Source organism: Carettochelys insculpta, chromosome 4 (assembly GCF_033958435.1).
Source record: "Carettochelys insculpta isolate YL-2023 chromosome 4, ASM3395843v1, whole genome shotgun sequence".
Lineage (NCBI taxonomy): Eukaryota > Metazoa > Chordata > Testudines > Carettochelyidae > Carettochelys > Carettochelys insculpta.
The window spans coordinates 67,610,784-67,624,825 of NC_134140.1; the positions used below are offsets into that span (position 1 = coordinate 67,610,784).

Consider the following 14,042-nt stretch of genomic DNA (forward strand, 5'->3'; position numbering starts at 1 on the left):
TCTTAGTTACACACTACTTTTATCACCGCAGCAACAATTGTGCAAGCCAGTATTCCAATTTGCTAAAGCACAGCTGCATGTGTAATTGTCCAATCATGCAGTGACAATTTCTTTTTTTAAACCAATAAGCACAAAGACCCTGCCAAAGGAGAAACATTTTAATAGCCTTTTAATACCTGCATCAACACCTTTTCAGTCAAAACCAGTATCTATGCAGGCACTACTAGCCCTAGACCTGAGTGACCAGGGCTGCTGGCCAGGGTGATGTTCTATCTGGGAGGGGGTGCATACGAATAGTCTCATGTGATGTTACTTGCAGCCAGACAGCTAGGTAGGAGGGGAAACCCAGCATCTCAGCCAAGGGCAGGGAGGACAGTAGCACTTACTGTGTCTCAGGTAATTCTGCTCTGGTGGGAGCAGCAACAAGATGGGTGCCCAGGGCAGGGGCTCCCCATTCTCCCTAGCACAGAGGCCCTGCCATAGAAGCTCTAGGGCAAGTGGGTGAGGCAGGCTGTGCTGGAAGAGGCTTGAAGTCAGGGCAGGTGGCTGAGTTTGCTGGGGATTGTAAAACTGTGTGTTCTCTCTGTTCTGACTGGCTGGTATTTGGAGCAATCCTGCAATCTGGGTGTGTGTTAGTATGGAGCAAGTCTGGGCCCACCCCCCAACCCCCACCCCTTTTCTCCTAAGAGCCTCCCAGGGGACCTGAGTAGAAGGGCTGGCTTACAAGCTGGGGAAGGGGGGATGCCACCTGAGTTTTTGAGGTGGGAACCTTTTAATTGTGCTCCTCCTTGCTCAGCAGTTTGGTCCTCCTGTTTGCTTGCTTCCCTGTCTGGCTTAGAAGGTTTGCTCACTTTTTGGTGTGGGTGGGAGCTGCTGCTTCCCCAATAAGAGGCAGGTGGGTGGTTGCAGAGGAGATAACTTACTGAAATCAGCTCTCCCAGGAGTCCCCTAGGGCAGGCGTGTCCAACCAGTGGCCTGCGGGCTGCATGCAGCCCTGGACAGCTAGTAATGCAGCCCCACAAGATTATAAACTTTTAACATTATTATGTGATTTATATACATTAACTATATTATGTACTTTATATGTGGCCCAAGACAATTCCTCTTCACTCAATGCGGTCCAGGCAAGCCAAAAGGTTGGACACCCATGCCCTAGGGAGATGAGTCACAGTGGATGATGTCTGTCTGGATGGCTGCAACATGTCTGGCTGTTCAATTCTTGATGACCCAGCCACACCCTCAGGTTTTGTTTAGGTTCTCACTACAAGGTGTAATTACCAGTATGCTGAAATTTCTCAGGCCAGGGGGGTTTAACAATTTTTGAGCACAGTGTAGTTCTTGTATCAAGACTAAGAAAAAGGAGTTTTTCTTTGCTTCCATCTTAACCTGCAAACCACCTTCCTGCTCTGGAAGTCACTGGGGTTCCTAGTGTGAGAATTTGAAGATAAAGTGTGTGAATATTCGGACTTGCATTTTCAACAGGTACTTAAACTCAGAGGAACTCAGTGGGAATATAGGCTCTGCCCCACCCCTCCCCATCATCTCTGCAGTATTTCACCCCTGCTGTTCTGGCTTGTGAAAAGGCTTGGTGGAATGTACTTTTATAACTTTGTGTAATATGTATTAAGATTTTTGTCTTTTATAATTTCTGCAATTTGATTCCTGTATTTAATTTGCTTACTCTATAACTTAATAAATGAAGGCTACAACTACATGTAAATTCCAGATTTGAAATATAATGCATAGTATGAGTGTATATAACACACAGACAAAAGTGTGTGTGTGTGTGTGTATAATAATGGAGCCCTATGATAACTATGGGTGGTTAACCATAGATTTCCATAGGACAGCTATATTTTACTTCCGGATACTTGAGTACAATTAAGATGCAACATCACTGTACTTTTACCCAAGTAGGTTTCCAGAAGGATACTTTGACTTTTACTTAATTACATGATTTACAAAGTAACAAAGTAATTTTCGGGTACTTTCCCCACCACTGCCTGTATGAAGTTATGCACTTTTGAACCTTCTCACTCCCTCCATTGGTGTGTGAGCAAAACAGATCAGTTCATTTCAATTTCACAGTTGTTCTCTGAAAGAGCAGAACAGTGAAACGGGCCAGCTGCAGAGCACTGACGGGTTAAGAGCAAAACATCTGCTTGAAATTTGTCCCACATTGATAATTTTCCTCTCAGGCAAAAACCTCAATATTCACATGAGTAAAAACTGTGTTTTGTTCATCTGTTTTCTGACTCTTTGTATTCACTTTCCATAGATGACAGAGCAAATGAGTTCACAGGAAGGAAATCTGAAGTTAATATTAGAGAATATTCATGGAGTAAACATGAACATTTGCACTGGAAATTTGAGGGAGTTATACTCATCCAATCAGGGAGCAGAGATCCTCATTCTTCAGTGTGTCTGAATGCACAGGCTGGCACAGAGAATCACTAACGACTCCTTGATCTCTGTCCCTGGGCAATTGTGGAATTACAGTAGAAGAGGGCCTTACTCTTTCTTCTGTCACATGTGTAAGAGCAGAGCACATGCCAGAAGGGCATCTGGGTCATGGAACTCTGATCCATCACAATCCCTTCTTCTCTCATTCGTCCACAACCCATCTTCCCTCCTGCTTGTGCCAAGCTAGGGAGAACTTTATATTGTACAGAATCCCCCTACACTGAATATTCTGAAAGCATAACAGAAAATGATTATTCTACTTTTGGGATGATGAGTAAGGTGATGGATAGATGTTTTATCTTTTGCTTCTGCTAATAGGCTTGTTTTTGTGGAGTATGTTATTCTTAAAATTTAATTACATGTATATTAACCATTCTGTAAATTGTTAGAGGCTGTTGTGGGAAGTCCTCTTTTTCAAAAGACAAACATTATTTTCCCAAACAGGACATTTTTCACAGTAGCAGGTGTCTCTTTTTGACACAAAAATTGAATGATACCTGGAAAAGCCACTTCCTGTAACATAGTCTAAATATTAATGAGCTTTTACTTTTATTGACATTTTGTACCTCAAATATTGATGTTCCCTAGAAATGAATAAATCCAGTGAAGTTCTATTAGAAGCCTTCCTCTGGGGATTTTCACTACTATAACACATTTTCAACTCCAACCAAAAGTCATTCTAATTACAGCACACTCCTCATGATTTTAGGTTTAAAAATAATCAAAACACAATGCCCAACTTATAACATACAACTTGCAGGAAGGAAGGCTTCTAAGTATATCTTTACTGGCATGTAAAAGGAAGTCTCAGCAATCACTGGAGGCAGAAAGGCTCTTCAGAGGTCTTATTTATTCCTCCAGAGAAAGTCAAAAAGACAGCCCTTCCTGATCATTTAAAGAAGTCAATCGGATTCCATTTGACTAATTAGAGACTTCAGGCTGGTGAATAATTGGCAAGCATTTGCTGTACATGCAACAAGAGCTAATACACAGACTTTACCCCTCTAATATAGGATAACACCTGCTTGTTTGATAGATACTGGTTCATTAACGTTCACATCGTTATTAGAATTAGGCAGACTACCAGGAAAGAGACTAGAACAGAAGCAGACTATAATTTTTGGCATTTTCTTTTTTTAAAAAAATCACTGTTTCTGACCATTAGTTCTTGGATCATTCTGATTGCATAGTACCTCTTGATATTTGCTGCCTTGCAAAAAGATTTGATGGAGGAGACCTGATAAGGAAGGTTCTCACTGGAGTGGTACCAGCAATGTAGTAGATAGAACATGATCACTTGGTGCAGCATGTGCCCTGTTCAACAAGCAGCTGCTAAGAATGAGTGCTAAATTGTCTCCAGAATGTCAAGAGAAAAGAGCTTGAGCTCACAGTCCTTATTGATATGAATAATCCCTTTTGTAGTCCACGGGGTAATTCACAGAGGTAAGAGATGCAACACTGGACCGAAGAAAAGGGACCTTCTTGTCAGCTAAAAATTTTCATGCAGGACTGTTTGCTATGAAACTACATTTGTTCGTAGAAAAAGGTTATTTAAATTAACTATTCAATGAAAATTGTTAAATGTTCAGATGTAAAACACATGCCTCTGCATTTGATAAGATTTGTTTTACAACTGATAGGCACTGGTGGACAGGAAGCAGAAACCTTACTGGCTCACTAGCTCCATGGTACTAATTCCATCTTGCCTTCCCCATCCTCCAGTTGCACAAATTATCACAGAACATGGCGAGGCATGGCTGTGGACCATAAGTCTGTCTAATTCCTCAGGAACAAGACAACAAGCTGGGTAAGAGCAGCTTCTTAAGAAACAGAAGAAGGGCAGCTTTACCCACTCAGTCATTAGAGGACTGAAGCGATAGTCCAGTCAAATTTTCTCCTTTGATTGTAAATCCTGGAGCTCAAGCCAATTGGTGTGGTTTTTTTCTTCCTGGTTCAAATCATGAGCCACAGGGGGATTGTGTTCATATGTGCTGATCAGCTTGGTATAAACATCTTTATAGATCAGTGTTTCCCACATGGTGTTTCGTGGAACTCTGGGGTTCCACAAAATGAAAATAAGGGTTTCATGAGCCATCCTTCCATGGGGTGCATGTGGCCACCTGGGGTAGGTTCCCTAGCAAGCGCCACAGCTACCAACCAACAACCACACCGTGCCAGGCAGGAGGTGAGGTTTGAACCCAAAGTAGGTCGAAAGCTAGGAGAGGATTGGATGTACTCGAGTGCCTGCACATGTGCAAAGTAGCCGGCAGGTGTGCAATGGGGGCAAGGCAAGGGGAGACAATGGCCATCTGGAAGGGGAGCCAGACAGGTCCTGCAAGTCATGCATTGTCCTCGCCTTTCATTGGCTGCAACTGGCCTCTTGTGTCACCATAGGGTGGCCAATGAAATCAGGCCCTCAGGACTAGAGTCAGAAGAGCAGCGGTGGCTAAGGTAGTTCATTCACCAGCTTGGGTGAGGTAATGGGAGGAGATAATTTGGGCAGAATTTGTTCAGGTGGGCTTAGGCTAGAGGCTTCTTTGGGTGGATGGTTTAGACCCGGGAGTGGGTTTGGGACTGAGGTGGGTTAATCCTCTGGATGGGGAAAGGGCTTGGGACTGAGAGGGGTTAAGTGTGGGGATGGGAGTCAGGTTTGAGGCTTGGAGAGGTTTGTTTATTATTATCCTTCCTTATTTGTGGTCTGCTTTTTCAGCTCCCTATATGACTGCTTTTAGGGGTTCCATAAAATTCTTGTGTGTTTAAAAAGGTTCCATGGCCAAATAAAATTGGGAAACATTGATATAAATAATTAATTAGCACACTAAGCTAACCACGGGGCATCTCTGAGGGACATTCATAACATCAGGCATTAGGCTTTCTTTGGTTTCCCATCTCTTCTGGAAGTAATATTTCTTATCCCAGATTTTTTGTGAGATTCCAATTATCTAACCTCCCATTTTAATACTTCAGCCAGCAGAACTTGGTCCATCAGCTTTACGAGCCTGATTATGACACAAAAAGCTTTTCCTCAATCGGCATCTGACTCTGTGCCCAACTAAACATATTCAAGTTTTAAAATATTTCTGCCCCAATGGGAAGATGTAGTGAATGAGTGGGACTGGTATAGACCGGGGAGAAATGGCCAGCCCTGTGCCTTTTTTTTTTAAATTTGGGCCTTTTAAGACTATTTGGATTTCTTCTTTTTGTCCATGGTTGAGGAGAAATGGGAGACAGTCTTGTTACACTGCGGATGAAGAATGATTTGCATTTGGACTTTGCAATCCTTGCCCTACTCCAATATAAGGAGGGGGATCTGGAGCCCTAGGATTCATGGTATGCCTAGTTGATGGGGGGAGCAGGAAGCCATGACTTATAGCTAATAAAAGGAGAGCTCTTTGACTGCTTTCCTAGTGTGGATAGTAATGATTTAAAAGCTTTCAGAGGAATTTTCCATCCCTAGGTGATTCTGAGGAACCCAGAAGCCTCCCATACTTTGGAGAACATTGCTACTTTTCTTCTCACTCAGAGGAGAAAGAAAGGTGCACATGTAGCTCTCTCTGCTCTTAGGGGAGTCACATTGGCACACCAAAGCCTCTCCCTGTTGACCGCTGCTCTAGGGAGCAGGGGTATAAGACCTTTTCCCTGCACGAGCATGCTCTCCTGAGGTTGAAGCACCTTCCCTTGCCTTCAGAAGAGTATCTTGCAAATTCAAGATGTCTCAAATTATGATTAATAACACTCCTACTAATTTTAGGGATTCATTTAAGACACTATTTTTCCTCTTCCTGGAAAAGAGCAGAATTGTTTGCTCCTATGTTAAATACATCAGACAAACTCTGCCTCTGACATCATTTTATGCACTAAGTACCTGTAAAAAATGATGCTTCATTGTGATTAGAGTGGAACATAAGGCCATTAATGTAATGCCACTACAGGCCATGTAGCACAGATGCTGGAATCAAAGAGTAACAATAAAGTGGTTAACCTTCTTCCCAGACTCTGTTTGAAGCCTGGTACGTTTATAATTGATTCACAGTGCACTCAATTTAGAATGCTTATATTTTTTCTGAAAGATGTTCACCAGTGCCAGAGATGTAACTTCTGCTTAGGTCTAACCAGAGCCTAACATTTTCTTTGATTTTCTTGTATGAAAAAAAATCCTGCTCCCTACCCTTGCTGATTTAATTTGCTTCCTGCTACAGCTGCATATTGGATACTACCTTGGGAGACTTTTGTAAAGTAATTCCCATAGCCTCATTTTGAATCTTTCAGAGTAGCTTTTATGTTCATTCTCCCATTCTCCATTTTTGCATTAACAGTATTTGTAACTTAGTAGGGGAAATATTGGTGAGCAACTGTCAGAATGAAATTTTAAAACAATGCATAGTGTGTTATAAGCCCATTATTTTATTCCCTATCCCTTCTATTCCTAATTAATAAATTGTAGTTTACTAACAACTGTTTTCTGATCAGTGACCTAAGTGTACACTGCCCTAGCTATTACATTAATATAGCCCACCACCAGCCATAATTAAGACTTTTAGTTCCTAGTGAGCCCAACTTGACTACTTAAGGCCTCAGTTCTGTTGCGTAAAGCCTCAATTCTGCACTGACATCTCAAATTTAAGCACGTGTTTGCTGAACTTAGGCTCTAATGAGGATTCATACACTTCTGCAGGATCACAGCCCTTTATTTTGCTTTTTCCCCTCACTGTTTCATTCATTGACACCTTGTCTGATGCCTGTGACCATTCATCACTGTAGGAGCAATTCTTATGTCACACTTTGGCTCATGACATCATTGAACATGATTTTCAGGATGCAAAGTGTAAAGGAGAGATCTGAGGTTTATAAACTTATAACTTTGTATTACTAGATAACGGAAAGATGATTTAATAGGATTTAAAAATGCACCAATGAATTTTTATATTATCTAACATTTTGTAACACATCACAGTCTGTGATTATTTCCAACTAAACTAATTCTAAACACCTTGGCAACCTTTCTTCTCATTCCATCATCTTAATGATTTGATTAAATGCATTGTTTTAAAAAAATCTGCAGTCGTAATGTTAACCCCACTTCAAGGGAATTCCCTACTTTTCCACTTGCAGCAGATTTTTGGTACAATGAATTCTCTTTGCACTTATTTCATGACATTGTACATTTCACAACAATAAGTTATAGCGTGGAACATAACCAATACATTCTGAAAGTCAAAGCGTAAATGGTGTCAGTGTCTGTTATACCTCCCGAGTACATTTTGGAAGCAATAACCTCAAAGAATTCTACAAGTTAACAGATTGTTGTGCAGCATATCAACTGTACCAGATAAGAAGATGCCGTAAGTTCAGTGTGCTGCCGAGTCCCATAAATGAGGTTGGGAGATGAAATTTCTGGGGCTTTAGCCAACTGAATCTTCCCACATTGACTCTAGATGCTGTGAACAAGTGGTGCAAGGGACTATTTGCAATGGGAGTCCATTCTACATGAGAATATAGCTACATCGTTGAATGAAACTGTTTCTGCCACTGTCAAGCTGCAGCACATCAAGGCTCTAATTCAGTGTTTTGTGACACCAGTAAGTAAATTACTGTGTAAAGTGAAAGGAATAGACATAGTACATTACCTGCCCTCCTTTTTCATCTTCTGAGTAAGTACAACTGAGTTCCTGATTACTTGTGGAGATATAAGATCCTATAGCAATTTTCCAAAGCAAGGGTGTGTGAGGTGGGATGGCAAGAACTGGTGATAGCTCCTGTTAACTGGGCCCAATTCTAATTTCTGTACTTCTGGTTTGTGTAATTTTATTCTAATTACTTAGATTCCCTCTGTAATTTTAGAGGATTTCAGTATTTTGCACAAACAAAAGTAACCTTTTAAGGGCTCATGTTAAATTACTGTCATATTTCTGTGTTGTTTTTTGTTAACAGAGAAAACATTTCCATTTATTTCTCCGTTGACTCCATCACATCTATCTACGTATGTTATCTATGTACAATATCAACAGTTTTCAGCTCAAAGGCATTCTCTATAGATAAGATACAAAAGATTAGATACCTCAAGGTGGGTGAGATACGCACTTCTCTTCTGGCCATCTCTAGGACACACAGCAGAGAATCTCAAATTGTATTTGTTACTGTTGCTTTAACTGCTGCTTTGCTGAATGTTCCCTTTGATTTTTCTAAAATTATTCCTAAAATGTTTCATGTAACTTAAGTAAAAATAATACTGTTAGCACCATAAAATGGCTATAAATCTGCAGAGATAAATATCTAAATCTAAATTTCTAGTTCAACTCATCCACAGTAAAATAGTGTTCTCCATTGCAATATTACACAAACATCAATCTTTCTGTACATGGATTCCATTAAAAAGAAACACAAAGGCTGAGTCTCATCTCATTGATCTTTCACCAGTGTCATGCCATCAACTGCAACCAAGTAACTGTCATATCGAGCACTACCTAATTCTGATTTGGGCCCTTCCATGCCTCCTCATTATTTTTCCCTTCTCCTTGAAGTCAGTAGCTGAGTTCTATTAATTCTCATTCTTTTGTGAATTGAAAAGATGGTGGCATAATAGCTTGAAGAATGGATCCCTCTAGGAACAGGATCTGGAAGGGACAGGTAGCTACTACCTTCCCACAGTACCCCCGACGCTGTGCCTCAGGCTTGACCTGGAAGATACATCATTAAGGCTACAACTGCCCTACCAGATAAATTTGAATTTAGGGCAGTTAGCTTGACTGTACAAAGTGACTGTCTTCACTGGAAATACCAATAGCTCAATTTAGGGAGCATTAATATCCATAGCATAACATTGTTGAAACTGGCTAAGCACAGCGTCAAGTTCGAATTTAAAAGTTTGAACGAAGGCTAGCATGAAAGTGCCATGTCTTTGAATAGAATTCATGAACCTCCAGGGGCTGCTGCACCTGGCTCCCAGCTTTCCGCCACTGGCAGGACCCAGGAAACTGATCAGCACTGCTGCACCTGGCTCCTCACTCTCATGAGCCAGGTGCCGCAACTCTGGTCAGTTTCCTGGTTCCCCCAAGCTGCAGGGACCCAGGAATCAGGCAGCAGGGTGAGTGCTGCCAGTGGTGGGAGTGCAGCAGGGCCTAGTGGGAGGACACAGAATGTGGGGCTGAGGGAACTGTGGGATAGGTTCCCACAATGCACTGTTGCAACAGTCAATGTTTGGGCATTCAGTGTGGCAGCACTAACTTGACTTTGTGGGAAGTGAGGACACTCAAAATCAAATTTATAAAACCCAGATTATAAAACTGAATTTAATAAAATAAAATTTATCAGATAGTGTAGACATAGCCTCTGAATAGGAATGTAGCTCAGTTTCCATACCCGTGCAATCAATGTAGTGTCTACTAAGATTGCCAGCAAGAGCTCATATTGGTGCCAGTTGTAGCATAAACTCGCCTACTGGGAACAGCACTGAATAAACATTGATAATGCTCTGCATTTATACAAGTATTGGAGGGGTAGCCGTATTAGTCTGGATCTGTAACAGCAATGAAGGGTCCTGTTCTCGTGAGTCCGTGCTCACGAAAGCTCATGCTCAAAACTTTTCTGTTAGTCTATAAGGTGCCATAGGACCCTTCATTGCATTTATACAGTGATTCACATCTAAGACTATTAAAGCCATTTATGAATATCAGTTAATTTCACTCATGATAGCTCTGTGAGCTAATATTGTACCATTCTCACTGTACCGGTTGAACCTCTCTCACATGGCATCCTCTAATCCAGCAACATCCAGCATGAGTTTAGTTAGCCGAATACCCATTTATCATGTGAGGCCAAGTTTCCCGTGGGCCCATAAAGTTTGTTTACAGCCATCAATCCTGGCTTGCAATGTTCTGTGTTATTTAGCTCAAATTTATGCCTAGATGTCTTCTAAGAGCCTAGTAAGCTGTGGAAATTAGGGATGTAAATTGCTGTTGAATTGGTTAACTGGTTAAATAGTAGGTTTAACAGGTAAACCAATTAAAGGAAGGGATGGCTGGGGACCCAAGCTGCTCTGGCCTGGCTGGAGCTTCCCTGTGAAAGGATTGGGGTGCATTCACTCACACACACATACACACACACTGTAAAAGGAATAAAAAAAAGCAAGCACATACCTGTATGTATATTAACATGTGCAAGGAACTGTAAAAGTAATCTCAACAAACGTATGACTGATTCACTATGAATATCATTACATCCTTCTGCTCCTACAAAAGGCAGAGTGTGTAAAGAAGAGCTGAAAGTGTTTGAAGTGTGAGTTATGACCGTTTTAAAGCCTTGTTTAACAAGGCTTCTTTGTATTTTTTTCTTAGCATGGGGCCCACAGTGGATAAACTTTTAGTTACACTTTGATTTGTTGTAGAAGATTTCTGACAAAATTATGCCTTACAGTTGAACTATAATGAGAAATTTAAACTCAAGGTATGGGACATAATTTTTTAACAGAAACAATCCTCTAAGGCTGTGTCTACACTTGCATTCCTGTTTTGAAAGAAGAGTGAAAATTGAAAATGCAAATGAGCCACTGATTTACATACCTCATGCTTCATTTGCATAATCTCTTTTCAGAAGAGATTCTTTTGAGAGAAGAAAAGCAGTGTAGATGAGGTTCTTTTGAAAATAAAGCCCATCTTCAAAAGAACTCTTCTTCCTGAAGCAAAATAGGAAGAAGGGTTCTTTTGAAGATGGGGTTTATTGTCTAAAGAGCCCCATCTACACCACTTTTCTTCTTTCAAACGAATCTCTTCCGAAAACAGATTATGCAAATGAAGCACGAGATATGTAAATCAGCACTTCATTTGCATTTTCAATTTCCCTCATTTGCATTCTTCTTTAGAAAAAGGAATGCAAATGCAGACACAGCCTAAGTGAAAACTGAAGCTGGATTTGGATCCTGGCTGTTTTTAATTTACAATATTTTTAGCAATGGACATAATTTGTCAGAGTTGCTTTCTATGAAAATATCAAATTTCAACACTAAAGAAAATTTCCTGTAAAAGGCAAAAAATTACATAACGAGAACGTATATTTAGTCCTCCTTTTCAAAAGGTTCACTGGGGGGATAGTCTGACACGAAACAGCTCTTTCTTTTTAGAAAAGATACACTCTTCCTCACCTTTTCAGAATGAAAAACTACGTTAGACTATGCTTTAAAAGTTAACTGAAAGCCAAAAAAACAGCTGAGAGATTCCATGTACACATTCTTCATTACCATAGACTTTCAGAAGCCTGGAAAGTTGCCATTGTTAGTTCTTGTAAAAAGCTAATGATTTACATTATGAAAAGAACTCTGTTGCTCAATAGGAGGCACAAATGAAGGTCATGGTACAACTATGAGTCTCCTCTAGTCTCCTCAGGGGACATTTGCCTAGCTTAAAAATCCAGCTCAGTGTTCTTCCTCAGTATATATCTTATTTGCAAATGGGAAAAAATAAAACAAAAAAAAAAACCTGTTCTAGCTAACAAGGGAGTCTATTGCTATAACAAGTGATACTTGTCAGTTGCACACTGACATCTTTATTGAAATTATGCTTTACCTTCAACTAAGAAGCAAGACCAGCTCTATATTTTCTAAGTAATCCATACACAGGACCACTACCACCATAAGTCCTAAAGAATAATGATAGTTCAATACATTCCATCAATATTTTCAAGCAAATGCACTAAGAACATATGGAATTCACATTACAATATCTACGCTCTTTTAGTAGATAGTAAATGAATAAACCAAAGAACTCTCTTCCTTGTTCAAGGCCTTCTTTTGATTTGTTTATGTTCTCAATGTAGTTTCATAAGCACTGCTTAAGCACACATGGGTGCATCTACACTTGCATTCCTCTTTTGAAACAGGTATGCAAATTAGGGAAATCAAAAATGCAAATGAGGTGCATATTTGCTTATTTGGCACCTCATTGCATATTCTTATTTCGAAAGAGCTTCTTTTGAAAGAAGACGACCAGTGTAGACTCTGCTCTTTTGAAAGTAAACCCCATCTTCAACAGAATCCTTCTTCCCTTTATTTAATTGAATTGAATATTCAGCGCCTCATTTGCATTAGGATGCTTCCAGCCGCGGTGCTTCAAAAGTGCCACTTTCAAACACATGTAGCTTGGCACGGCTACACGGGGGTCCTTTTCGAAAGGACCCCACACATTTCAAAATCCCCTTTTTCCCCTCAAAGTTTTTTGGCTGAGTGTGGCCACAACCTTTGAGATTCTCTGTTTAACACGGCTGTATGCGCAGCTATCTACTTTTAACCCATGAGCATGCTTTAGGACTGGGTTAGCTTTGCATAACTTCTTAACACCCAAGGACACTACACTTAGTATTTTTTTCTTTCACTCCCTTAACCCATATGAAGATAAATTATTATAACAGATTCAATCAGCATGGAGAGTTTATTATTGGAATCATTCTTATGTATTACTTAACTCCTTTTAAAAATTTCTAAATACTACAGTTGTAATACATTATGAATTTATCCATCAGATAAGTACATGGACCAGATTCTGACCTGTGCCATTGAGGAAGTGTAGCACAAGGGAAGGTCCAAAAAAGTGACTTTACACTTATATATAAAGGTGACTTCTCATGCCCAGAATTTTAGACATGTCCTCTGTCCACCTTTGCCAATGGGCTTCTCCATAGACCAAAAGACAGTGAGGATAAAGTGCTCCAGCCACACACACACACACACACACACAAATCAGGCATACTCTTTGCAGCTTCATTGGCTGTGTCTACGCTACGAGATAAAATCAAATCTATTTATATTGATTTTGTAACTCTGGAATTTATAAATTCCATTTTGAGTATCCTCTCCTCCCCACGATCCTCACAAAGTCGACTTATTGCTGCCACACTCAATTGGCACACACGGATTTTTGTGGTAACGTATTGTTGGAAGCTATCCCACAGTTCCCTCATTCCAGTAGCATTCAGGGTGTATTTGCTGGCTTTTGACATTATCTTCCCACATTGTATTTTCCTCATTCCCTTCTTGTCTTAAGCAAATGTCCACTTTTCCCATCGGAAGAAAGAAAAGAAAAGTAGGGCGTCCACAGAGAGGGCAAAAAAGTCAACAGAAATCTCTTTGTTCTGTAGCTGAATTCTCAAGTGGCCATCTACTGAGTGTCTCCCCCTCCCTGCCACCCCAGGATTCCATCGGATCCCTGAAAATAATACTGGGACCCTGAAAAGCTTGAAGAAAGAGATGATAGGAAAATTTTTGAAAAAAGAGCATCACTAAGGGGAGGATCTTTGGCTTTCCAGTGCACTATAAAGCTTCTGTGCACAGGCTGTGTTCTCAGCTGGCCATCCACTGAGTGTTCCCCCTCATGTGATTGCATCTGATCCCTGCAAATACCACAGGGACAGACTGTATTCTCAAAGCTTGAAGAAAGAGGATAGAAAAGTCTAGGAAAAAAAGATCTCTCTCTTCCCTCTTCACTACACAGACATTGCCAACATGGGGGATGGCAGTGAAATCTCATATACTGAACTTATAACAGAAACAGGAAACTCAACTAGCCCTTCCCCCTGTGTTTCTGGGGGCTAAA

At 40.6% G+C, this 14,042-nt stretch overlaps 1 protein-coding gene across 1 annotated transcript in view; it reads right to left on the bottom strand.

Annotated features, from left to right (window-relative positions):
• GALNTL6 (polypeptide N-acetylgalactosaminyltransferase like 6) overlaps positions 1 to 14,042 on the bottom strand; it is a 910,287-nt gene that overhangs the window by 87,305 nt on the left and 808,940 nt on the right. The gene's annotated exons all lie outside the window — the stretch shown is intronic.